Source organism: Alligator mississippiensis, chromosome 4 (genome assembly GCF_030867095.1).
Source record: "Alligator mississippiensis isolate rAllMis1 chromosome 4, rAllMis1, whole genome shotgun sequence".
Classification (NCBI taxonomy): Eukaryota; Metazoa; Chordata; order Crocodylia; family Alligatoridae; genus Alligator; species Alligator mississippiensis.
Genome location: NC_081827.1, coordinates 217,320,328 through 217,348,175, shown reverse-complemented (window position 1 = coordinate 217,348,175; position 27,848 = coordinate 217,320,328). Strand labels below are relative to the sequence as shown.

The 27,848-nt window shown below is 43.4% G+C and overlaps 1 long non-coding RNA gene and 1 other non-coding gene across 2 annotated transcripts; both read left to right on the top strand.

The window, feature by feature from the left end:
* The first annotated feature begins 3,189 nt into the window (after positions 1-3,189).
* LOC132249904 (uncharacterized) lies at positions 3,190-27,626 on the top strand. Its single transcript, XR_009461376.1, has 2 exons — positions 3,190-3,286; positions 26,615-27,626. It is a non-coding gene; the product is annotated as an uncharacterized LOC132249904 (long non-coding RNA).
* Positions 15,014-15,118, top strand: LOC132250435 (U6 spliceosomal RNA). The gene has a single exon (XR_009462175.1). It is a non-coding gene; the product is annotated as a U6 spliceosomal RNA (small nuclear RNA).
* Positions 27,627-27,848: the final 222 nt, after the last annotated feature.

Here is a 27,848-nt window from a genome sequence, read left to right as displayed (position 1 = left end):
ATTTTAATCATGGAAAAGTGTGGAGCTGGGGTTACTTTTTAAACAAGAAATTGGCATTTTTTTAAATAAGAGAAAACCAGGATTTCTGCTCATCAGAAAGATGAAAACTCTGGCTAGGGTTTGCTTTAAGTGATTCCTTCTGCACTGACTGACTTTAAGGGATGTTCCAATTATTTTTTTTAAGAATTGAAATTGCGATTGAATATTCTAATTTGAGCTGCCAACCTCCAGTATAACAATAAAAAAAAAAAATCAAGTATTGGCCAGCTCTTTAATAACACACAAAATAAATATCTTTTTATTTTTAAGTTAATGAAACTAGAACAAAGTAATCAGTAAGAGGACATGAGTTATTAATGTGTGATTTTCTTCCACATGGTATGACAAATTTATTGTATTCCGGAACAATTTATGTCAAGGGCAGCTGTAGAACAAAGAATACTTCTTCTGTGATCAGAACTGTAGAGTAATATTGTGATCAGACTATGTCATTTGTCAAAAATGCAATTCTATCTGGCTCTCATCTGGATGAAAAATGCAAATGAAATAAAGTTTTAATGCTGTAATAGCTAATTTTTCAAACAATGTATATATTCAGTAAGTAATACAAACTCTTTAGAACCTAGTTTGCAAGTGAGTGATGATCGTATGGCCCCATCTGAACGTTACATTTTAGGCGTGACAAACCAGTTAATCACGTCATAAATAGTCATCCGGCCACACATTCAATCAATTAATGGCTTGCTAAAAAGAGGAACACGTTACAAAGTTATTCCATAGAATAGGTGTAATAACGTTGTAGCTGCTTCTTATCATGCTGTTAATTGAACATTTGGCCAAGGGTCCTATGGCTAGGTGACCTGTCAGCTGATCCGAGCTCCTAGCCTCAGGCCTCAGGGGCACTCTATGGACCCTTGCAGCTGCAAGACTACAGCTGACACAATGTCCCAGTTGCAGGGTTGCTCCATGCACCCCCATCAGCTGCCATTTCCCTGCTGTGGGGACCCCTGAGGAGCCCCTATGGCTGGCAGCCCCATCAGGTGAGGGACCTCCCAGCCACAGGAACTTGTTTCTTCCATTGTGCCTTTACCTGCACCTGTGGAAGGGCTGTATTAGGGATTATTTTTAATTCACAGTACATATGTACGTATAAATAGAAGAATTACTTCCATTGACAGTTTCTCTAGCAGAATGGTCACCATCATACTGCAAAAAGTATTATAGTGTACTTTTTGTGCACTGTTATAGTGCACGGTTTTTAATGTTTGTTTCTTGATGGTCATTTGTAAACCTTCCTTGGTTATTTTTTAAGGCCAAAACTGAGAGGACAAGATGAACTCCAGTGGAGGAAATGAAATGTAATCAAACTACTTAAAATATTCAAGTTAATTTAAAATACAGCATGGCATGCTGTGAATATGCAATAGATGCCAAGTGTTGTATTTGAACCTCTCTTCACTTGATACATTGCCTGTGAATTTACACTCTTCTTAAGAATGACAGTGAACTTACATTTTTTGAACTTCCTCAAAGTATCTCTTTATTATATACTGTCTGGATGCTTTGGATAAAGTGTTAAAGATGAAACTCAGGTCCCATTGAAGTTAATGAAGTTAACTGAACTCTTATTTACCCTAAATACTCTGTAGCGATGATAGATGAAAAAGTATATCCATTGCATATGTCAGGATTCTCTACTGCAGTAGTCACCAACTGGTAGATTGCGACTGACTGGTAGTCAATTGGGGTCTGATCGTGCCCCCTTCCCTTCCCTCCCACACAAACTGCCCAGCAGGTCAGTTTGTGGGGGAGGGAAGGGGTGCGGGGTGGGGGCAGATCGAGGCCCCCATGGTGAGGGAGGGAGGGAGTGTGGGGCAGGGGCTATTTGAGTGAGACCCTGGCCGGGCTGGGTGATGGGACGGGGGGGAGGGCTTTCGTCACTATGTGCACTTGGCAGAGACCTGGGGGGCACATGCCCCGCCAGTTTGTGCATGGGGCAGAGGTGGCTGCCACTGCATGCTGGTCTCTGAGCCCCAAGCCCCACTGCAGTTGCCCTGGGAGTGGCGTGACGCCACGCATGTCTTGCCGCTGGGCAGGCAGGGGGAGTGACTCAGGTAGATCTTGGGTTGCACTTTAATTCAAAAAGTGATCTTGTGCTGAAAAAGGTTGGAGATCACTGCTCTACTACATATGACAAAAGGAATTTGAGGGCATTCAATAACTTTCATTTCCACATTATTTGGAATATAGATGGGTTTTACTTTTGGGCACAAAATCTTTCCCAACTATGCAGTTGATCCATTAAAAGATATCACAACTTCCCCCCCCCCTCCTCCCCCCCCCATCTTGCCTCATATATTTTCTGGACCAGAGTGGCTACAACAAAATGCCAGTCCTTTTAATTTTACATTGCTTTAGTGCTGATTGAATGAGAGCAAAATTATCAAATTAATTTTTCTCTAAAGAAATCACTATTTGTTTGTGTAGCTCAGATTATTAAATAAAAAATGTATAGCAATTCATAATAACAGAGTTTTATATGATAAAACAAAATATGCTTATTTAAAAGTTGTTACTTGCTACAATCCTTAGCTAGGAAAGTTGCAGCAGAGATTATAAATGGTTTGTCCCAGGGCACAGGAGGGATCAGATGTCTTTAGATCTCAGGAATTCTTCTTTTCTTACTGGTATGTAGATACCAGTATAACTATCTCTGAACAGATTCTGATCTGTATGGTTTCATTTTATACTCTATTGTAGAAGTCTATTCTAATAACTAATGGGATCATATATGCTATGGAGAAGGGTCTGGAAAGCTCATTTAAGAACTTACATTTCTGTCTTGAATCTAAGATTAAAATTTCATATATCTTCCTGAGGTTTGTTGGCCTTGGCCCTTTAAAAGTCTGTTAGATGAAGGAAAGTAATTTGTATGGCAGTTCCTTTTAATCTTATCCTCTATAACTGTAGAGAGAACACATACTTTGCATAGGGTGGATAAACATCAGCATAAGAGGAAAGGAGGAAGCAATAACACTGGTCTAAGAGCACAGTGATGCCAAATGTCAGCCTAAAGTGAATTGTTGGTAGTCCCTCATTATAAAACCACAGTCTCCCAGTAAATAGGAAAGTCATCAATGAATTTACAGATGATTGAGGAAACTGATATGAGATCTTTATCTTTCATTGCAGATATGGCAAATAGTTCTGGGAGGAAGGAGTAGATCCTGGTGATGTTGGGTCACAGCTCTTTCCCTTTCTTTCATCTCTCTACCTCCATAGTGAGGTGAGTTAACTTGAAATGTTCAATGCCTTGTACATCGTGGTGTCATTGGGAATGACTTAGCTCTTGAGTCTCCCAAATATTGATGTTAATGTAACATTTCAGATTGGCCGTTAAGGTGTCTCTTCTTTTTCCCCACTTGTAGAGCAGTGACCTGGGGCAATTTGGCAGTATAGGCTCTGTTTGGGGGGCTGGTTGTCAGGCATCCTTATGACATGTCCTGTCCAAAGGAGCTGGTACCATATAAACTTTGCTTCAGTGCTGATGGTGTTTGCTTGAGCCAGAACACTGGCTTCTGTCTTTCCAGTTGATATGGTGGATTGTCTAAAGAAATCATTGATGATAACATTATAAAGCTTTCAGTTGTTTTCCAATATGTTGTCCAAGTTTCACATGCATGCAACAGAGTAGGAATAGCAATAGCCTGGCAGGCAAGAAGCTTGGTTTGGGTCCTGATGCTATGATCATTGAAGACATGATTTTGGAGACATCTGAAGGCAGTACTGGCAGATTTTATCTGGTGTTGAATATCATCATTTATGTTTACTTTTTGGGAAAGATGGCTACCCAGGTTGGGGAAATGCTCAACATACTCCAAGAGTTGCTCTTTAATTGCAGTGTTTGAGGAAACAGTTGGTTGGTTTGGGGTGGGTTGGTAAAGGATCTTGGTTTTTGTGGGGTTCACAATGAGTTCAAGCAATTCATAAAGCTTCATAATCAAGAGTGACCTAGAGTTGAGTCAGCACACAGAGCACAGTCATCAGCGTATTGAAGATCAGTAATGCAGGTGGAATTGGTTAATGTTAAAGAGATTCCTGTCCATACAGTTTTGGAAAATTACTTCAAATGGAAGCCTCTTACCAATGAGATGAGGAATTGCTGTAATATAGATGGGAAAGAGTTCTGGTTCAATCACATATCCTTGTTTGACTCCAGTTCCAATAGTGAAGGTGTCTATTTCTGCTTAGGACTGTCACTGTTATTACATCATGAAGGAGTCTGATAATGGTAACACATTTTGGTAGGCATCATCCAGATCTCATTAAAATCTTCCATGGAGTCTCTCTGTTGATTTGAATCAAAGGCCTTAGTCACGTCAGTGAAGGTAATGTAAAGACCTCATTGTTTCTAATGGTACTTCTGCTGTCTAGTAATTCCTATCTATTGTAACTCTGAGTGGTCTGAAACTACATTGGGACTTGGGTAGAATCCCCTCAATGAGGGAAATTAATATGTTGAAGTGAATGTGGGTGAGGATTTTCCCAGATATGGACAGAAGTGCTGTACCACAGTAACTGCTGCAATCCTATCTCCTTTCTTGAATATTGTAACAATTCTGGCATCTCTCAAATCACCATGACTATGTTACTGTTTCCAGATATTAAAAATAATGATGTATAGTTGGTGAGCTTTTTTCCACTTTGCTTATAAATTTCAGTTGGTGTTCCATCAAGATCATGTGCTTTGTTCTTCATAATCTGCTTAATGGCTTTCAAGGCCTCTTGATAAGTTGGTGGATCTGCAAGGTAGTCCTTAATAGTGTGGAATGACTTTGATGGTATGGTCTTTGACGTTAGAATCTCAGTTCAATATTGAGTGCTTGAAAGACACAGCTAAGAGCAATCATTTCTAGCAGTGTTTCAGTGAGAAATTCTCCAACCTCCCTGTTGATCTCGACACCATTGATCACTAAGGAGAGCCTCAAAAAAGACACCCATGAGATGAGCAAAGAGTCTCTAGGCTTCACAAAGAAACCTTAGGACTGGTTCAATGAGAGTGATAGGGAAATTCAAGCTCTCATTGACAAAAACAAACAAACAAGAGCCTTCAAAGCTTGGCAGAATGACATCAGCTCCAATACAAAGCAAGACGCTTATCGCCATATTAAAGCTGAGAGACAGAGAAAAATTTCAGTGAAAGACCAGGAGGATAAAATATGTAAAAAAGATTCAAAAGTTTCTTGATAGCCACAACATACATAGTTTCTTTAGCGCAACCAAACTTACATATGGGCCAAGCACAAAAGGAGCCATCCCTCCGAGGTCCAAGGATGGAACAACACTCCTTAAAGGTAGCTCCACCATCAATGCATAGTGGAAGGAGCACTTTCAAGAGATCTTGAACTGAGATTCTAAAAGTTTAAGTAGTAAATAGAGGTAGCTTATGCAAAATATTTAGAGTATGGGCTGTGACGCTTACAGGGCTAGGAAGCCCAAAGACTGGGAAGTGGGAAAGACCTAATGGGATAGTGGCAACTTAAAGGTGGTTTGAAAAAAATAGGATAGAAACAAGTGGGGGACAATTGAGCTGGTCAGTATAGTCGGTACTATTCTTGTTAATTATGTTCTTGAGATTTATTTCTTGGTTTCTTCTTTGTTTAATTGCTTTTGCAGCCTCTACTTTTTTGAAGAAGTATATTCTGACTTAGCACTCTAAACATTTCACCCAAGTAGATGATTAAATGTTTTCTAATTGTAATTCAGTGTGTAATCATAATTGATTGCTCATTTTAACCCTCAATATATTAGTTAACTGTGAAAAGCAGTCAAGAAATTTTTGAAGCAGTTCTTGATTCAACTGTAGAATGAAGGTGAAGAAATCAGATTTTTTCTGTAACTGTCATAATGTCAAGTTTAACACTGTATTAAGCATTTCCTCTTATACTTTACACTAAGGATGCTCAACCCTCAGCCTGTGGGCTAAATCTGGTCCACAGGGCTCCCCAGAGTTCAGAAAATTTGGCAGAAGGGGAATAGTAGCCCTGGCTCCACCTGCCTCAAATGCCAGATTAGGCCCACTGGCTAGGTGCAGCCCACAAACAGACTGTGCACTGTTTGTCCAGGGCAAAATGGTTGGGTCCCGCTGCTTTACTGTGACTTTCATCTAAATTGGCACAGCCCACCTGCAGCATTCATGCCAAGATTGGCACCACAGTCTATGTGTGTGGCACATGGCAAATCAGTGGGGAACAGGCAGCACAGCAGCAGATAGGTAAGAAATCAGAAAGCAAAGCAGTGGATTGGTTAGGCAGCACAGAGCAGAAAGCACAGCAGCTGATTGGGCAGGGAGCATAAGGCAGGAAACAGAAAACAGAACAGCAGATTGGGGGGAGGAAAGGGATCAGTGGCATTCAAGGAGGATATGGGGCTAGTTTGTGGACTGCTCACCCAGCCTCTCCATAGACACTGGACACTGGACTCCAGGCAAGGCCCAAGCCAATCCCAAACAGCAGAAGAATACCTTCCCTTGATTTGCATGTGATGTTCCTGTTAATACGACACAGGACACTTTGACTCTTTTCTAGGAAGAGCATACTGTTGGCTCATATTCAGCTGATGGGCTGTTGTGATTCACAGGTCATTCTGGGGTTAATCAAGACAGCCAGCGAATTCTGTTTGCTTCAGTGCTTTAGAGGCCATTAACTGGCTAGTCTGTAGATCTTGTATTTTAGCACTTGTGTTATAGTTGGTAACTTGAGAGTTTTATCACCAGGTGTACAGGTGCACCAAGTGCCTCTTGCTTTGGGAAACTGCATATTCTAGAAAAGTGCTCTGTTTTCACAATCTATCATCTAGACCTGTAAGAAAAAGATGGCCAGACAGATAAATCTGAAGATAAACAGTGTATGGCACTCCTGAATTTTCCTTTGACCCGAGACTCTGCTCCATTGCTCTTCCACTCCAAAGCACTGATTTAAAGGGGTTGCTTCTAGCATTATAGTGCACAATACTGCAAACTGTAGCATGGCTACTGTTACTGATGTACAAGCCAACACAGACAACCTAAGAGACTTCAATATACCTTCACATGCATGTAACCTAGCATTTCCAACATCTTGGCCTTCAGGTTTATACTATTCTATGTCCATGATGTCTGTATTGATGTCCCTGGGCTTAGAGGTGGGGGACAATGATGAACTGTATACTACTTTCAACAGGCTTTCCAACATGGGCTGCCCCCATAACTTCAGTGAGGCACTTCTCCAGAATAGGAGGATCTAATAAAAGATTTCACACATTTCCACTAACCTGGTTGGCTCCATTCCAACTTTCTTTTTTTTTTTTTCCAATTAAGGCCCTCATCTCTTCAAGTCTGCAACTGGATGATTAAAAATAACTGCACTGCAGATTCCCATGGTAGAGGTCAAGAAACCAAACCATTAGTTGGTATACATACTACTGATGGAAACCAAGAAATTAGTGTGTGTGTGTGTGTGTTGTCTGTGCATGCCCATGTAGTATGTATGTATGCGTTACCTAAGTGGAGAAAGTGGTTCTGCCTATAAAGAAGAAATGTAAATCTGGTAAACATAGTGTGTCCAGAACCATCCGCAGCAACACCTGCAATGTAAGAAAAAGATATCGGGTATCAAATATAATTAAATATTTATTTGGCAACAAGGCCACTTGATGAGTTTATACTTCAGGCACCAACTTTCAGACTGTGAGGTCCATGCATAACTGTTGAGCCTCAGAAGCTAGGATCCTTCCCAGGAATCTACTACCACAACTGAGAGAGAAGTTTGTCTGCAGAGTTTGGACAATTCATGGTCAAAACCATGTTGCCGAATGCACAAAGTGCAGTGGATGCAGTAGCAACTCTGGCATTCATGTAGTGTGCATGATTCAGGCTTTCCTGAATTGGTCCACTGCTTTGGAGTCACGGTAAGTGGAATCTGGATGTAGAATGCAAAGTTATGTATATAGCCACTGGAGTCCCTTGTGATATGTTGTTGAAATGCATATTTTCTTTCCACCTTTCTCAGTCTTTCTCTGTTCAGTCTCATTTGGGAAGAAGCCAGGGTACCGTTGGTGTGCTCTTGCCCTTTATATCCTTGGTGCACAAAACAAGGACTCTGAGGACATATATTATCTATCTGCTGGACAGATATACCCCGTCCTCAAGCTAAATGTCACGTGTACCATTAGTGGAATATATTTATGGATAAAACATCATCACAAAGATTACTTTTGTACTCCAGTTACTATATAAAGAGCTTCTTATTTCCTTGGTATAGAAGATAGAACTTGGACCAAAGGCAGAAACTGTAGAACATATGTATCCATCAAAGATCATAGTAGGTATGCTTACAATTTTGGAAATTTAAATGATATTTCTTTATAATAGGAGCTCCTTCATTTAAAGGAATCCATATTCCAAAGCTAGAAAATGCATAGCTCAAATATTTGTACTTCTATGTACTCAACTACTGTACCTTGGAAGAAAGGCAAACTAGAACCCATATATCATGTGTCTTATTTTTACAGAGATGTTCTATATGTTCTGGGCTATAGCACTTTCTCTATGCCTCAGTTTCCTGTTTATGCTTGTAAAATGGGATTAATGGAACTTCTCCACCATGGAGCGATGCTGTGGAGATAAATTCATTAATGTTTCTGGGGTACTTAGATGCTACAGTGATGAACACCATAGAACTTACTACAAGCAAACAAGCAGTTATGTTTTATTTCAGTGACGGAGGGGGGAAAACTTATTTTCAGTTAGATTATGTAATAGATTCTCTTGTCATTTATATTGGGCAAGTTTAATTTCATTTCACTTTTGATCTAGTTGGAGAGTGGCTTGTGTAGGAAGAAAATGGAGAGAGGTTAGAACTTGCTAATGTGGGGCCTAGATGTAGTTGCTAAAAAGGAAAGCTATGTAGGAAGAGCCTATAATTTTCAGTGCTATCTTTGGACTTGGAATAATGCCCAGGATAGTGACAAATAAAATGTCACTGGGGAAAGACTTAGAATCAACTCCATTGGAAAAATAAATAGCTAAGGAAATGGCTTATGGCATAACATTTGAGCATTAAAAATTTAAATCAATAAATTATCACATTTTTAACTTCTGGGATCTTTTTTTCAAAACATAAGGTATTAATTAAAAAGGAAGATATTACTATTTGGAGTAGTAGTTGGATTGGAAATAGACACTTTATCTATAAAGTGCTTTCCAAATAATGAAACATTTTCAATGATTTATTTTCTATTTATGGAGAGCAAGTGCCTGACATACTTTTGTACATGAAGTAGAAGAGTTCCCAGCTCAAAAGACCTTATATTCTAAGATTCTTAATCTACCTGAGTGGGTCCCACAGTAACATAGCTTTCTCTGATAGTATACAAAGGAAGTTGAACAACAGCACAAGACATTTCTCCTCCTTAGTATTTCCTTCCACTCTTGTATTATAAGTTTTCCCCTTTCCTTCCATAATTCAGCTCAATTTTTCCTGTGGCATATTAGCCTTCTCCTCAATACAATTCTGCCACTGTTCTTCCCTTCCCACACCAAACAAATAAGCATTGTCAGAGCAGAGCTTAGTGGTTGAGTGCCTCGGCACAGCGGAACTTTCTAGCACAAGGCACGATGAGATTTTGTACGAGGGAATTTCTCGGCACGGTGGAGAACCCCAGCGTGGAAAGTTTCCCGCCACTCATATGCAAATTCACACATTACTATTGGCCGGTTCTAAATTATTCCTACGTGGTGACTAGTAATTGGCTTGCTAGCCGTATAAAAGGTTGGAGCAGTTTCCGCCCAAGTTGGAGAACTCTGCACCCATCTCGGAGTTAACGTGGCGGACTGATCAACCGCTGACGACTCCCCATCGCCGACTGACCCCGACGTACCCCCGTGTTCTGCATGCTTGTATTAAAGATATCTCGTCGAATCAGAGCTCCTCGGTTAAACTGTAACTGAAGTTTGAAGTTAACTTTCTTCCTACGCTGTACGTCTCGACAGTGTAAGTAAAGCCATCTTTGTTTGAACCAGTACGCATTTGTGTCCAGCGGTCTAAAGTACCCATCTATACGTGCCGGGTTTGTGGCCACAACCCAGCCAACCCTTTCCTGGATCCCCCTTGGCCCCCACATGGTGTCACGAACAGGATCAGGATCAAGATTGGGGACAGGATCAGGATTGGGGTTTGGGGAAGACCTGATGGAGTCAGAATTAGTTAGAGGCTGCCCCTGGCATAGTTGGAGACACCACGTGTCGGACGCTGCAGAACTAGGCACCCACATCGCCTATCATCAGGCAGGCAGAATAAGTGAAAGGTGTGTCAGCAGCTACCTTTCGCTGAAGGGGGAAGAAGAAGATTCAGAAGAATGGGAAGCACATCTACACCCCGGAGCGTTCGGGTGTGTGATGAACAGTGAGCGGGTCTTGTTTAAGCCCCGGGAGGAAGGGGGCACCGCATCCTTTGCCAGATTCAAGCCGAGCGAAGTGAGCCCGACCCTCAGCCAGGAGTTTGCCCGCTGTACGCAACTCGTGCGGGAGGGTGGAGAACTGATGCCGACTGACTGGTTCAGTCCCCCATCCCTAGCGTTTGGGTTGAAGGGCCGCGAGGTTCTTTCTGAGCTTCGCGAAGGTCTAGAGGCGGAGGAACGTGCCACGGACGAGGGGAGAATGTTGAGTGTACTGTTCCGCGCCGTAACAACTTTGCTGCGGAAGAATGCAGATTTGGAGGCCCAGCTGCTCACAGCCGGTCAGGCGGCTAAAGAAGCAGCAGTAGAGAAAAGCCCCAAGTCGACGCCACTCCAAGATGGCGTCGAGGAAGGAGTGAGCTGCCCGGAGAACCCGGAAGAGAAGGGCAGAGCTTCGGGAGAATCAGCGGGAATCCGCCCAGCAACCCCGCCCACCGAGGTGACGTCGCTCCTGGCAGCCCTGCCTCCTTACCACGGGGAGGGGGCATCGAGTGGAGGGTTACATCCGCCCCTCCTACCAGATGCAGCAACAGCTCTGACAGCAGCTTGTTCTGCAGCGACAGAGGCTAGTTTTCTAACCCGACAAGCCTCGTGGAGTGGAGGGTATGCCACCGACATAGACCTAGTGACGTGCAATGTTCATTGGCCCATTCCACTTCCAGTGCTTGTCGTGGGCCAGGTCAATCACAAATGCCACGTGTGGCACGACAGCCATCCATCGAGGGTCAGTGCCGAACAGATTCTACTGGCGATAATAGGAAGTTCATATTGTTCCTGGAACTCCCGAGCGCACGCGTTGGGACTGACACCGCCCCAGCAGCGAGGACCGTGGCCTGGGAACTGTTCTGGTGACTTTCAATAACGTAGAAGCCTGTGTTGAAGTTTATGGAGGAAGAAACGCCACCATCCTTCGAATCCTCCTCAACCCACTGGCTGGCCAACCTGCGAGTAATCTTTTGCAACAGCTCCCGAGGTTACAGGCCCTCATGAAGTCGGACACGGGAACCTCTAGCAACTTGGAGCGAACATGGCAACCGCCGCAAAGAACGCCAGAGGAGAGGATCATGTTTGGATTCCTCCTGCATCATTCCAGGCTCACGAAGCAGCAGCTGCGAATCCTGGGAGACGCGGGCCAATGGCAACTGGCCTATGAACTAGGTTTCCAGTATCCAAGGGAGTCAGATGATGACTCCGGGACGTCCTCATCTCACTAAGCACGGACAAGACCAAGCAGTGTCTGTGCATGGATTGTCATCCGTGACGGTGCATCTGCGAGTGTGTGAGAGTTGTCCAGAGCCGAGTCGTGTCTGAGCACCTGTATCGTGTGCTTTGGAGAAAGTGGGAAGCTGCGAGAAAAAATCTGATTGGCTGTTCTGTTTTGCGCGTGGCTTCATGTAGATATTGTAGTATAAGTTAATTAACTGTTCAAAGAATTCTTTCTTTGCAGTGTTTTGTCCAAGGCTCGAGATACGTGTCAGAGGCGGACCGAGAGAGAGAAGTGGAGAAGACGCAGAAGCCTGACTTCGCCATGACACCTATCGAATTCCTCGTGATTGAACTTTTTGTAACCAATGTACTTAAGTGTGTTTGTGTTTGTATTGGTTATTATTTGATTCGATCCGTTGAGGACGAACTTTTTTCATTGTATGTTTTTGTATATAGCCAGCTACCTCATGAACCCCCCGAGAGGAGCGACGATTTACACGACGTGCATGTGCTTAAATTTCCAGCTGTGCCATCGGCAAGGGGGCATGTCAGATCAGAGCTTAGTGGTTGAGTGCCTCAGCACAGTGGAACTTTCTAGCACAAGGCACGGTGAGATTTTGTATGAGGGAATTTCTCAGCACGGTGGAGAACCCCAGCGTGGAAAGGTTCCCGCCACTCATATGCAAATTCACACGTTACTATTGGCCGGTTCTAAATTATTCCTACGTGGCGACTAGTAATTGGCTTGCTAGCCGTATAAAAGGTTGGAGCAGTTTCCGCCCAAGTTGGAGAACTCTGCACCCATCTCGGAGTTAACGTGGCGGACTGATCAACCGCTGACAACTCCCCATCACCGACTGACCCCGACATACCCCCGTGTTCTGCATGCTCGTATTAAAGATATCTCGTCGAATCAGAGCTCCTTGGTTAAACTGTAACTGAAGTTTGAAGTTAACTTTCTTCCTACGCTGTACATCTCGACAGTGTAAGTAAAGCCATCTTTGTTTGAACCAGTATGCGTTTGTGCCTAATTCTACTCCAGCGGTCAAAAGTACCCATCTGTACATGCCGGGTTTGTGGTCACAACCCAGGCGACCCTTTCCTGGACCCCCCTTGGCCCCCACAAGCATCATCCCTTAATTCCTTTCTTCTTTCCTCTCTTCATTGCCAGGCCACAGGCACAATTATGAAAATGATGTTTTCCTGGGGCTTGGTAGTTTAATTTATTCTTGACAACAAAAGGCTCTCTGATGGAAGGAAGATATTGTTTCCACTGCTGGGGTAGAAAGCTGGAGAAATGCCTCGTTCTCCCTCCATAATATATCAATGCAGATTTCTAGGGTTGGAAGGGACCTATTAGGTCATCGAGTCCAACTCCTTGCTTTGGGCAGACCTCAGGGATCACTTAACAGGCATCAGAATGAGCCATCACTTGGACCTTTAATACTGCACATTGCAAATGAGGTAAGAGGTAAGGGCGTAATGTAAAGGTTGTCTTAGTGTCATGAAAACCATAAAGGAATTTAGGCCATTATCTCTTTGGTTCTGCCTCTAATTCAGCAGTGGGCAATTATTTTGGGCAGAGGGCCACTTACTGAGTTTTGGCAAGCCATTGAGGGCTGTCTGCCCAGGGCAGATAAATATTAATTTTCTAAATTTTTTAGGGGCCCCGCAGGCTGGATAGAATGACCTGGTGGGCTGCATCCAGCCCCCAGGCCTCATTTTGCTCACCCCTGCTCTAATTTGACATAGGATATGATATGCTGGGATATTATATAGGGATAGGCTTTCCTGCCTCCCATTGTTTTGCCAGTAGAAGAAGTGTGGAGCCCAGGTGATTTTAATTCCTTCTCTCCCCCATACTTCCTCATACACTTAAAACCTTCCTGAGTGTTCAGGGGACATCTTGCTATACATACCACTTTCCCTTTTTCCTTTCCTTCAATATTGGCTATGTTTCTAAGATGCTGAGGATCCAACTAGTCTGTTGCAAGGGCAGAAAGGATTTTTTCCCCCTGTGCTAAATAGGCAGATGTCTTAGTGATTTTAACTTTCTTGAAACCTTAAGTAGTGTGGGTTAAAAAAACTGAAATTCCCATTTGTACTGCATCTCTTGCAGATAAGGGATAAAAAGGTCAACTTCTAGAAGTAAATGAACATTATACCTTCTTGTGTGTAAGGGAAAGGGAAAGCTGAAGTTTCTATGGACTGAGGTCTCCCTTGATATGTAGGAATCTACTTAATTCGTAGTGTCTACCTGCCAATTTTACAGGCAGATTGAGGGACCCAGCAGCCATTTCATGGGCCGAGCTGTTACCAGCTTTGCCCATTACTTTGGGGTGTGCTCATTTATTAGGGATAGTTTCTAGGGTCTTGGTGATTCTGTCAGTGTGCTGCTTGTGTTACTATATGGAGCTGTATCTCTCCCTTCTGCAAGCCCTCACCCCCAATGGAGCTATCTTGCAGGACTCAATCTCAATGGGGCTGGGTTCCTCCAGTCACCAAATCAGTCATACACACAAACACACACAAATTAATGTGACACGCCTGACTCGGCCGGGTTGATCAGCATGGACAGGCTGACACCCTCATATGCCAAGAATCAGTTCATCAGAGCAACAATAAACTGCAGTCAGACACAAGCACACAAGTAAACAGAATCCCTCTGAATGCAGCTGGGTGTCCAGCTGATACCCTCATGGGCCAGCATTCAGTTCATAAGGGCACGTCTGAGCCAAACTGGGTCAATCAGCCTGTACAAGCTGATCCCCTTATGTGTTTCAAACTCAGCACGTCCCAATCTTTGGCCTCTTGATGAGCAGACCCCACAATATTTTTGGGCTTCGCAAGGATCTTTAGCTTAGGTAAAAGAAGCATTGCTGCAGAGCACAGGAGGAAAGAGAAGCAGAGAAGGAAAAATATACCCAGTTACTACCAGTTTGACTATAAAAGTTATTTATTGCTAAGTATATGAAATATATAATGGTACCAATAGTAATAGACATACGAAAGAAAAACAAACACAAACAATTACAATACTACCCTGGTTTCACTAAGTATTTGGGGAAACTTAGCTCAAGCTTAACTGATACAGTTCAGGTTCAGAAGTTTATGCCTAGAGTGAAAAGAGAGCTGGGATCTCACCAGTCCAAGGTACTCAGGCTGCAGAGCTGACAGGCACAGTCCTTGAAGAGAGATGATCTGTTCTTCCAGCGTCCCAAGAACAACAGGGGATGGTGTCAGCACAGGAGTTTTTCTTCTTTTCTTTCTTTCTTTCTTTCTTTCTTTCTTTCTTTCTTTCTTTCTTTCTTTCTTTCTTTCGGCAGCACATATACTAAAATTGGAACGATACAGAGAAGATTAGCATGGCCCCTGCGCAAGGATGACACGCAAATTCTTTCTTTCTTTCTTTCTTTCTTTCTTTCTTTCTTTCTTTCTTTCTTTCTTTCTTTCTTTCTTTCTTTCTTTCTTTCTTTCTTTCTTTCTTTCTTTCTTTCTTTCTTTCTTTCTTTCTTCTTCTTCAGCACCTCTCTCTTCTTCTTCTTGAAGTGCACACACTTTTTACAGATTTTTATACCCTCAGTTCAGCTGCTTCGAAGCATCCTTAATTGTGTAAATCATTGTCTTTTCTATTGACAAGGGGTTATCTGGTTTGGAACATCTCAAGAAACTGATTGATAATCAGGAAACACCTAAGATTAGGGAGTAACCAAATACTTGGGAGCCAGCTTGAAGTTCCTATGGATGGCAGATATACTGATGGGATATCTCATGGTTTCTTCAGAAACAATAGATAGCTTGCAGCATCAGGATTTTGGATTTTTACTTGTTGTGCACAAGCCTCAGCTTAGCATGACTTTTCCAGATCTTACTATAGTCTTTTAACAGACTTAAAGCAATTATTGGGGTGTTCATAACCTTTTGTGGAGAGGACTCCCACCAGTTGTCTCGGGAAAAGTATGACAACACCTGTGATTAGGGCTCCAACGGGCTGGATGCTGTGATGAACCCTTAACCATTGTTCAAATGTCGCCCATACCCACTCTGACTCGGTCTCTTGCCTCAGCATTCCCTAAGCCAGCAACCGAGTTTTAGTCAATCAAGTTTAAATAGGTCTCCCATAGTGGGACTGGGGAATGTACGGCCCGAGATGCCTATTAAACTTAGAGGTGTGTGTGTGTGTGTCGGGGGGGGGGGGGAAGTCCTTTGTAAAGCCAGGTTAGAACTGGTCTGAAAAATGCTGAGCTGGGTGTGTGTGAACATGGGTTGATTAACATTTGGAGCACAGATTCCCCATCATACAGTGCTCCCCTGCTGCTCTGGTCCCAGAATTCACTGCAGTCTCTGCTTCAGGCTTTCTGTTCTCCATCTCTCATGTAAATGAATGGTCATCTGGTTCCATCTCAGATGCAAATGAGACCTAGGGCAGTTGTTTCACTCTTGTCACCCTTATCTGGAGGGTCTTAGCTGTGTCTCTCACTGCATCTTAATCAGTTTCATTTATGTAGAGGAGGGGAGGGAGGGGGGGTGAGTCAGACAGACTGCATCCTGTGCCAGGGTTGCCCGAGAACACAGAGCTGAGATGTAACAAAGCATGGTACCCCCCCATGCCTCTGATTGGCTGAGAGGCCTCAGTGGCCCACACCCCTCACCCCTTGTGAGGTCTGTTCCCTTTTGGGGTCTCTGGCATGCCAGCTGGAGGAACTCCAGGCCACAGTCCAGAGACTGCGTACCATCAGGGATGGTGAGTGGGAGATAGAGTTCTACTGCCAGGCCTTTCTCCCCCGGGAGGTGGAGGGTAGACCATGGTTGCCTTCCAGGACAAAGGAGGACTCAAGGACCTCCCATGCTGTCCAGCCAAGGGGTTGGACCAAGGTGGTCAAGGGCCCTGAGGCCTGCCGCACCAAGGTCCCCACCTCATTGGAGCTTTGCAACAGGTATGAACCTCTTGCAGCCCCAGTAAAGCCTGCCAAGCTGCCAGCTCCTGCAGGCAACATAGGCTCAACTGTATCTACCGCCTCCACTCTCCCCAAGACAAAATGCAAAGTGTTTGTCTTGGGAGATTCCATCCTGAGGGGGACTGAGGGGGCAATCTGCCGCCCGGACCCCCTAGCCTGTGAAGTCTGCTGTTTCCCAGGAGCCTGAATCTGAGACATTGCGGAGAAGATCTCTGAGATCCTCCAGCCCACTGACCACTACCCTATGCTCCTTATCCATGTGGGCATGAATGACATGGCTCAGAGCAATCCCAGCCAGGTCATGAAGTGGTATAGGGATTTGGGAGTGGGGCTTAAGGGGCTGGGAGTGCAGGTGGTGTTTTAATCAATCCTCCCAGTTTCGGGCTATGGGCTGAGGAGAGAGAGGAGGATCGAGGTAGTGAACCAAAGACTGTGGTGCTGGTGTCATCGGGAAGGCTTTGGCTTCCATGACCACAGTCCGCTCTTTGGTGAGACAGGCAGTGAGCTGCTGGGAAGAGATGGCCTCCACCTCTCTCCGCTGGGGAGGAGGCTTTTCTCAGCCAGACTGCTCCACCAGGTTTTAAACTAAGCCTGCCCGGGGACAGGGAGACTACTGCTACTGCTGGCCCACTGAGCAACCCTTGCAAAGCCAGCAGGCCAAGGCACTTAAGGGAGCCCACCCCTGCCCCAGCCCTGGAACAATCTGTAGGCAAGACAAGGGCCCCCAAAGGGACACTTGTGTGCCTGCACACAAATGCCAGGAGCTTGGGGAATAAAGAGGAGGAACTTGTCCTCCTGCTTAACACAAATAATTATGATGTCATCGGGATAATGGAGACCTGGTAGGACTCCACCTATGATTGGGCCACAGGTATAGACAGCAATACCCTGTACAGGAGAGATCAAGGGGACAAAAGGGACGGGGGTGTAGCTCTCTATGTCAAGGAAAGCTACGTGTCCCTGCAAGCCAACATTGGCGCCCAGGGTGGAAAACTGGAGACCCTCTGGTTTAAAATCCATGGGGAACATGGCACAGGGGACAATGGTGGAAGTCTAATACAGACCTCCTGCCTAGGATCAGGAGCTTGACCAGGAGTTCACCAGGGAATAGGCTGAGGCCGTACACTCCCAGTGCATGGTTGTCATGGGAGACTTCATCTACCCAAACATCTCATGGGAAGAGCGCTTGGCCAAATCTGAGCGGTCACAAAGCTTTCTCTCATGCGTGGATGAGCTCTATCTGACGAAAGAAGTCTATGGGCCGACAAGAGGTAAAACCCTGCTTGACCTGGTTTTGGCAATGGGGGATGACCTAATTAGTGACCTAACAATTGAAGGGAAGCTGGGTGACAGTGACCATGAGCTGATCACCTTCACCATCTGCCGTAAAGCTGGCAAGTCAGGAATACAGAAATTATCGACTTCAGGAAAGCTGACTTTGACAAGCTCAGGAGGCTTGTCAGTGAGGCCCTAAAGGGCCACAGCCCAAAGGGAGGGGAGTTCAGGATGAGTGATTGCTCCTCAAAGGAGCAATCTTAGATGCACAAGCAAAGTTTATTCCATCTTGGAGGAAAGGCAGCAAAAGGGCACAGCAGCCCCCTTGGCTCTCCAGGGATCTAGTGGACCTCCTGCATCTAAAAAGACAGACCTACAGAGGATGGAGGATGGGATCCACCTCCAAGGAGGAATATTCTGCACTGGTCTGGACCTGCAGGGAGTGAACCAGGAAAGCCAAGGCTGCAACGGAATTCCAACTACCTACAAGCATCAAAGACAATAAAAAGTTCTTTTTTAGGTATGTGGGGAGCCAGAGGAAAAGCAAGGGCAACATTGGAACTGTGCTAAACCAGATGGGACAACTGACAACCGACGCCCAGGAAAAAGCCAACTTGCTAAATGGGTATTTTGCGTCAGTCTTTAACCAGTACCACGGGATGCCCCTGCCCATTACGGGACATGGAGGTTCCTTGACCTCCATCAGTGCTGACCTTGTGAAGGAACACTTTGAGAGACTGGACACCATCAAGTCAGCCGGCCCTGACAATTTACACCCCAGAGTACTCAAGGAGTTGACCTGCATCATAGCTCAGCCCCTGGTATGGATCCTTGAGAGCTCCTGCTGCTCTGGTAAAGTTCCCGAAGATTGGAAGAAGGCCAATGTGGTGCCTATCTTCAAGAAAGGGAGGAAAGTGGATCCGGCAAACTACAGGCCCATCAGCTTGACTTCTATCCCAGGGAAGGTCTTAGAAAAAGATTATCAAAGAGGCCATTCTTAGCAGACTAGCCAATGGCAACATCCTGCGGGATAGCCAACATGGGTTTGTTCTGGGTAGGTCTTGCTTGACCAATCTTATTTCCTTTTACAACTAGGTGACCTATTACCTGGACAAGGGAGAAGAGATTGATGTCATATATCTTGACTTTAAAAAAGCCTTCGACCTGGTATCCCATGATCACCTCTTAGCAAAACTGGCTAACTGCAGCCTTGGCCTCACCACACTCCACTGGCTGGGGAATTGGATTCATGGTAGGACTCAGAGGGTGGTGGTTGATGGAAGTTAGTCGTCGTGGTGCGCTGTGACCAGTGGGGTCCCTCAAGGCTCTGTCCTTGGGCCTACACTATTCAACATTGTCATTAATAATGTGGACATTGGTATCAGAAGTGGACTGGCTATGTTCGCCGACGACACCAAACTCTGGGGTAAAGCGTCCACACCTGAGGACAGGGGGGTGATCCAGGCTGACCATGACAGGCTCAGGAAATGGGTGGACGAGAACCTGATGGTTCTCAATGTTCTCCACCTTGGGAAGAAAAACCCGCAGCATGTTTATAGACTCGGCAGTGCTACACTGGCTAGCACTATGGGGGAAAGGGACTTGGGGGTCATGATTGGCCACAAGATGAACATGAGCCTTCAGTGTGATGCTGTAGCTAGTAAAGTGAGCAAAATGCTGGCTTGCATCCATAGATGCTTCTCAAGCAAATCCCAGGACATCATTCTCCCCTTGTACTCAGCCTTGGTGAGGCCGCAGCTGGAGTAGTGCGTCCAGTTTTGGACTCCACAGTTCAAAAAGGATGTGGAGAAGCTTGAGAGAGTGCAGAGGAGAGCTACATGCATGATTACAGGTCAGGAAAACAGAACTTATGATGAGAGGCTGAGAGCCATAGGACTCTTCAGCCTGGAAAAGTGCAGGCTCAGGGATGATCTGGTGGCCACCTATAAGTTTATCAGGGGTGCTCACCAGGATCTGGGGGAACGTCTGTTCACCAGAGCGTCCCAAGGGATGTCAAGGTCAAATGGTCGCAAACTCCTCCATGACCATTTCAGGCTGGATACAAGGAATAACTTCTTTACTGTCAGAGTCCCCAAGGTTTGGAATAGACTGCTGCCAGAGGTGGTTCAATCACCTACTTTGAACACCTTCAAGAGACATCTGTATGTTTATCTTGCTGGGATCCTATGATCCCTGCTGACTTCCTGCCCCTGGGGCAGGGGGCTGGACTCAGTGATCTTCCTAGGTCCCTTCCGGCCCTAATGTCTATGAAATCTACGAAAGTTTTCTTTTATTTCTCAGGCAATGCTGGATTTCGTGAAATTGTGATTTCAGTAGGTCCCTGTTAATAGACACTCTCTCTTCTTTGCAGGAAGGGGAGAATGAAGCAAGTCTTCAGGATTCATTAGTAAGATGACTTTTGGTATCCTTTCTCTATTTCATTGTGGCCTGTCACTGAAATCCATCCCCACAACTCTCTGCCATTTATCTGCATGTTCTGACAAACTGCAATTGAACAGACTCTCAGTTTCAGATCTCAGACAATAGTGACTACCTACTAAAAATATTTTTGATTGCTTTAAATAATTAAACTGCCTCTTCAGTGCTCCTTATATGAGAAAGGGCTTATTTAAAAAAAACATAGTGAATATGGTTTTTTCAAATGAAAACCAGCATTTATGTATGCAGACTCTAGCATATTACATGATAAGAAGCCTAAATATGTTTAGATTGATTTGTGCATGAGAGACTGGCAAATACTAAAGATATTATTTAAAGCAAAATTGGGAAAAAATTAGGAGCAATCAATACAGTAAAGACAGTTCCTTCGGTGCTCTGGGCTTTGGCTCATTTCTAACTTAGAGAGACAAGTGCTTTCCTGCAGAAATAATCCAGTGAACCAAGCTAATGATATTGCTAAATATAAAGTTTTGAAATAGCTGGGGATTTAAGAAATGTTCTAAATATTAACTGGTATGTTTCTGGTGTGAAATAGCTTGTTGAAGCTGATTGTTGACACACATTCTTTAACAACAAAAATCAATTTGCAGGCAGAAGCAGAACATATGATAATGCAGCTGAGCAAAATACAGGTCTCCATATTATATGCTGTTGCTAAGGATATAGACCTATCAGTTATCTCATTTTAGGAGTTCAAAGAATGAATAATAGACCTGTGACTAATTATTAATGCTATAGAGAAAAAACCCTGTGTTGGGTGACAGAAGGTAGAATCATTTTACTATCTGCAGCAATGCACGCTAGTTTGGACAAACATTACAGCTTTTGAGGCAGGGTGGGTGGAAATGCAGCTGGGTAGGTGGTAGTGATGGGATTAAAAGATAAAGATTGATGTGGGGAGAACTTCCATCCTGGAAGTACATTGAAACACTAGAAATTAGAAGTGAAGGGGGGCTGGGCTTCTTCAGGTTTCCAAATACTGTCTATAGCCTGAATTCTGGGCTAATGGCATCATTATTTCCACAGCAACCATTCATGGTGTTGCAAAGAGAGGACTGGAGAGAGAGGTGCCATTATTAAATACAGTCATAAAGCAGGTATACATTGTAGCTCTGGCTGTTTTAAATATATCCCTTACAAATGAATTTAGCATGCTCTTACTCTTGCTAGTTTACATGTAGACAAAATACTAGTGAACTAGCTACATATTATTGTCCTTGTTCCTCTTAAAGCTAATAAATGAATGTCACTTGAAGCATTTTTAATGGTACTTGTAACTTATTTTAACAAATTATTTTCCTCCCACAGGATATGTTTAAGCTAGCATAGTTTTGTTCACGATAGTTATTCTGTAGTCAACCATGGGAGAACATTTGATATCCAGTCTGTTTTCTGCCTTTATTTTCTAAATATGAATGATATTTGTATCATGTGTATTTACAATTCTTCTGCTCTGTATTATCTCAATTTTGAAAACAGGGGCTGCAACATTGTTTATATCTAGCTTTTTTGTTGAATCCTCAAGGATCAGCAAAACCAAAGACAATGAGTTTCTTCATATACTCATGATTATCATGTTATTCCTTTCCATTTTTTGTATCTGTGTCATATGATAGCCTGCTGTTGAAACATTCAAGAATCTTGATTTGTGAGAACAGTATTCATGCATATTGCATTACCCTGCTGGCTCACAAGAGCACAGTGTAGGGACTGAGTAGAAGGACGTTGCAGCCAAGTAGAACAAAACTGCTATATAGGTCTAATTTTAGGACTAACAGGCTTGACGTGAGTGTGTGTGTGTGTGTGTGTGTGTTTAAATCAAAACCAACTTCAGCAAGGATAATGCACAAAATTCAACACTGTAATGGATTTCAATAAAAGGTTAATCACATTTTGATAAAAATCATGTTACAATTCCATTTATTTTTTTCAACTGTGACATGGATACAGTGGAGCTATAGGAATTTTGTATGCATGGGTCTAATTTGGAAGTTCTCTATGCATTTTGGAGTCTTCCCAGTTCCTTTTATTGCTCTTTAATAAATTAAAATGTTTACATCTTTTGGAAGATATGCTAGCAATTTGTTTCCTAAATGATACACAATTAAGTCTTTTGAAAACAATTTTCTTCTGTGTTTTGAAGAAAATGTCCCTGAAGATTATGTCCCTTTTTTAAATGCCAGCAGCCTATGTACATGCAAGGTTTGGAAGTTTCTTAATCATCATCACATAAATACCATGATGCACATCATGCATGCATAAAGATGAATTATTATAGCACTGAGTTGGCACAGCAGGATACATAACTTGATGTACGTACAAGATATGCATCACAACTTTATTAAAGACGGTTAATAATTGTAAGGGAAAACAAACCAACAAAAAACTAAGATGGTGTGGCTCTAATTAAGTTTCAGCAGTTTAGGTCATAGCATTTTTTAGCTTTGGGCTTACTTTCATATATAGTGTCCACAGGCATTGATTATTTGTCAAATGCTTCACCTTGCCTTATAAATGAGATCTAGATCAAAATGAGGGGCACCACATTCGCTCTTCCTCATCCCGAAAATTCATCAAGCCTCTCTCCCAGCTATGCAGTTGTTCCAATAAAATATTTCATGAAAAAAAGCCTTCTAGCCCTTACATGTGTTACTAATTCTGACTGAATAAGAACTAAAGCCTTTGACATGACAGCAGTTCAGATCTTTGGGAAAAAAAAATTCTCCTGCAGTGCCACCATTACCAGACAAGATTAAGATATGAAAGGAAAAGACCAGTTGAAACCCATTATACAATATTAAGGCAATAATGGTAATGTCTGTCTTAAGAATTTGTATAATTCTCTAACAGTCTGAGAGATCTTTGTTTTTAAAACAGTTTAGCTGAATTTCCAGATTAGTGCATGTCTGTGGAGACCTAGTTATGTCAAAAGCATTGATAAAAAATGTATGCTTCTGTTAAAGGCACAAAGATAACAAACTGTAAAAGTTCCTTTAAAGTAATAGGTTAATAGCACAACTCAAGGACATTCCTAATTAAATCTTCAAATTCTTAATTAATAATAACATATTCCAAGGCCTTGCACTACACATACTTTTTATCCTGAAGTTTACAACGATAGCTGGTCAAGTAATATGGGAAAAAGAAGATATTTATAAATTAATCTATTGATTGATAGAAGATTTTTTTAACAAATTCTCCAAATATTAGCCAACCAATTATAGAGCATGTCAATGAAAAAAAAATGTACCAACAAATTATTTGTTTGGGGGGAAATGGTGTAAATCTCTCATGACAATTATTTGAAAAAATATTTTTTGTTCATGTTTAGCTAATACTACTGAACACTAAAAAAGGACACTGGCATAGTGTTCTCCTCCCCACACCGAAAAACCTAACAAAACAAAACCAACCCCTCCCCCCCCCCCCAATTTATGCTTGAAGAAGATGAAATAAGAAATAAAACAGGTAAAATCCACCCTTCAGTTCAGTTCTGTTACAGGGAGTACACTATGCCAGAGGGAGGGGGAGTACGCTATAGTCTCTTCCCTTCTTCCCAGTACATCAGCTTTTCTTGGGACTGTTTATTTTCTCTGTTCTAGGATTTTGTGTAGTGCCCATCTTTATGGCATATGACAGCTTCAAATAAACATGTTTGCCAAGTTTTATACACTAAGTTGAGATGCAGTCCAAGAGAGAGCATGAATCACTAAGAGTTTTAACTTAAACCTGAAAGTTTGAATTGTTGTATTTATTAAAATGTATGCATTCATCTTGCTGGGCTTTTCTGCCTAATGGTAAACATGTATAATGTGTCAGTTTTCTGCAACTGTAGATAGAAATTTTCTGCACTTGTAATCTACCGCCAGTGGTGCAGCTTCTGGCAGAGGATAATGTATTAAGCATTTGCATCAGTGAGCACATTTTTTACAAGCACTTTGAACCATCCCACCATTCATTCTTAGGAAGTGTTGTATCTCTTTTGACCATAAATTGAATTTCCTTGCAGTTCTCTTTTATAATATATCAAAAGGCATCTGCTGTCTGCCAAATACCATTTTGTTGTTCTAAAGAATTTTTCATAAATGCAAAACAAAAGGTACCCTGAAATCAGTTTAAAAACAAACAAATACCAAAACAAAACAAAACCCCCTCACCCAACCTTCCCTATCAAATAACCTGACAAGCCCCAGAAAATCGCATTAGTTTGAAATTGCAGGAAGAATTTGTCCCAATATCACTAACAAGGCTGCAAATTAGTTGTACTGAATTTTGTGATGAAGATGCCTCTCCACTAGAAACTTGACAGAGACTACTTAATACTAATAGGAGGACAATTTCTTTGGTCAGTGTAGAACAGCTATGGATTTACATCTATAAAAGTAAAAAAAAAAAATGTTCCTTTATGAAATTCTTCAGTCACCTGTCTTCCTCCCAGCAGTGAACTTGAAATATGTAGTAAGTAAATACAGAATTAGACTTGTATAGGAAACAGGCTTTTCCCAGAAACATCCAGGGAGAAGAAGCCTAGATATTGGTGAGAATTAGTCAGGCTGATATAGGCTAGGGACAGAAGTTACACATAAACTGGTTTCAGTGAGCAGAAAGTGGTTTAAACCTGTAACAGAACATAAGTTCAGTGCACATAAACCAGTTTCAAAGTGACCGAAACTGGTTTGAGATAAACCTGGTTGAATATGGTATCAGACTTAACTGATTTGGGTCAAACCAGTTTATGGAAAATCTGTCCCAGGGTTTTAACTTAAATTCCTTCCTGGTTTAAGTTAAACTTGAGTCCCCCAGCATCCCAACATGCTCTGCAGCCCCTCTACTCCCTAGCCAGAGCAGTGGCGGGGCCGTGGCCAGAGGCCGGCTGCCCTAATGTGAAGGGGACAGGGAAGAAGTTTATTCCCTGCCTCCCTCCCCTGTCCGACCAGCACAGATCCCAGCTGGGGCCTGCCAGGAAGCATCGCAGCAGCCCCTGCCAGGCATTCCTCTGCTTGCTGCTCCAGTGGTGAGGGTGTGGCCAGCTCTGGTAGCAGTGTGAAGCGAACAGAGATGGGGGATTAATTCCCCACTCTGTCCCCTGTCCCAGCAGCATGGACCCCAGCCAGGGTCTGCCTAGCTGGAGAGCAGCAGCCTGTGTCAAGACCCCCCCTCACCTCTGCGGGGGTGGGGGTGTGACAAGGCGCTGGCTGCTATGGCCCCCTGAGGTGAAGGGGGCAGGGAGGAGGCTTATTCCCCCCTTCTCCTCTCCTCCTGGGAACCCAGCCAGGGTCTGCTTGGCTGGGGCAAAGCAGCCGATCAAGCATTTTCCCCCCATTGCCACTGGAGCTCAAGCCTCTTCCCAGTGCATCTTCCCAGCGGGGGGGATGTACTGTGGGTGGGGGTGGGGCAGGCAGAGCTGCCGCAGACTGTGAAGGGTGAGAGGTGACACCAGGGCACAGGTGGGTGACCATAGGCCCCAGGCCTTCCCTAGAGCACCACTGTTGCTTGCCCCATGCAGTCTGAAGCAGCTTTGCCCACCCTTCTCCTGCCCACAGCACAGCAACCCCATCAGGAAGAGGCTTGCACTCCCAGGACACCGTCATAGGGGGCTGCTGCCCCATAAGGGTCCCTCCCCACTTACTTCAGAGGCAGGGGTAGAGGCATGGCCAGAGGCTGGCTGGCTTAGGTGAAGGGGGCAGGGAAGGGGTTTATTTCCCCCTCCCTCTGGCATCTGGCGAGGGGAGCAGGAAGGGAGCTTACTCTGCCACTTGTCCTCACAGGAAGCAATCAGTAGAGGCAGTGGTTGGGACTAGCAAACCCTGCTTGTGGTCCCCCAGAGGCAATAAACCCGCTCCCTGCCCCCTTTGCCTCAGATGGCCGTGTGGTGTCTGGACATGCCCCTGCCCTTGTCGCTGCAACCATCATGGGGGAGCATCAGGCAAATCCTGGCTCTGGTCCGTGCTGGTGGGAGAGGAGAATTAATCCCCCTCCCTGGCCAGTTCACTTGAGGCTACTGCTGGGGCTGGTCACAACCTCCCCGCAGCATAGCTTCCTTGCAGCTGAGGTAATGCTGTAGCACCCCCTGGCTTCTAGTCTGAACCACTACAGGCATGTGCCTGCATTTCCTGAGTCAAAAAATAAATGTCTATGTGCTTGCAAATTAGTTTAGTCTGTGCAGGTTAGACTAACCTGATAGATAATTTATTTTTCCTCCTTTTATCTTCCACCTACAGATAGTGGATTCGGGGGAATAATGTTTGGTCATGACTACACTTAAGGTGTCTGCTCAGCTACCCCTTCCCATCAAAACTGAAATGTAAGTAGCAACTGTACCAAGAAAAGGGATTTTAAAGACAGCAAGGCAGGAGGTGGTTCATGGGTTTCTTCTCCACAGTAAGTTAGCAGTGTAAAGATCTGAAGAGTAGAAGAGTTCCTGATGGAATGCAATGATGGAAATATGCACCATTATTTGAGGGTGTTTTTTTGCAAATTCTTTGTTGTAAAAAGTTATTTTTTTTCCTTTATGAGACCTCAGTGGGATGGCTCCAACTTTTCACTCCTCTTTTCAGACAGTTCTGTATGCAAGATGCTCTTTTCCTACTTGTTGTGTTATTACTCCTGTAAACAATGCTTTGTTATTTTGAGTATGTCTGTGAGAGGGGGATGGGTGTTGCACTTAAAAAGGACAGTCTGAGTAGTAAGAGGATGCAGGTTAGCAGCAGGGACATACTTAATATAGCTATTGATATATGAAGGTAACATTTTATATTACTCATTTATATTTATGTAAATGGACTGGAAAAATATCAGCCTTGTAGAAGTGCCAGATTAATGATTAAATGCATCACTTCTGTTCTGAGTAATAGTCCCATCTTTAGAGTCAAAATAGATGTGACATGAAACAAAAGTATCTTAGCCATTTTAGATTTAAATGCATATTTATAAAAATGGTTTACCAGTTTTGTTGTTGTAAATGAAGGAATGATATATGATAGGAATGCCAAACTGTAGGAGAAACTGCAATATTTTGAAAGAGCAGACTGAAACGGTTCAGGTACTCTAAGTAAACAGAAATGTACATGGTCTGAATTTCCTACCTGCCACCTCCTGACCCTGTTGTGATTCATCTTTCAAGAAATGTGACTAAGTTATAGTTTAGAAATAAAATAAAACATTTCTAATACAGTGCATACAACTTCTGTCTTATTCAAACATAACGAACACAAAATAAAATGATAATATGAATTTTAAAGAGTTTCTGTTTTTTGTTTATATCTCTCTTTTATTAACTTGTATATCAGTTCAGAAACTTTTTGGTTAATTCACTAATTTATAAAATCAGTTGCACACAAGGTTAGCTGCTTATTTTAAGAGTAATAGAAATCGTCTTGGCTTCTGTGATGAACTGGTAAGTCAAACGAGAGTTTTGGAAATGTACATTCTTAAAAGACAAATACAAATGTAACC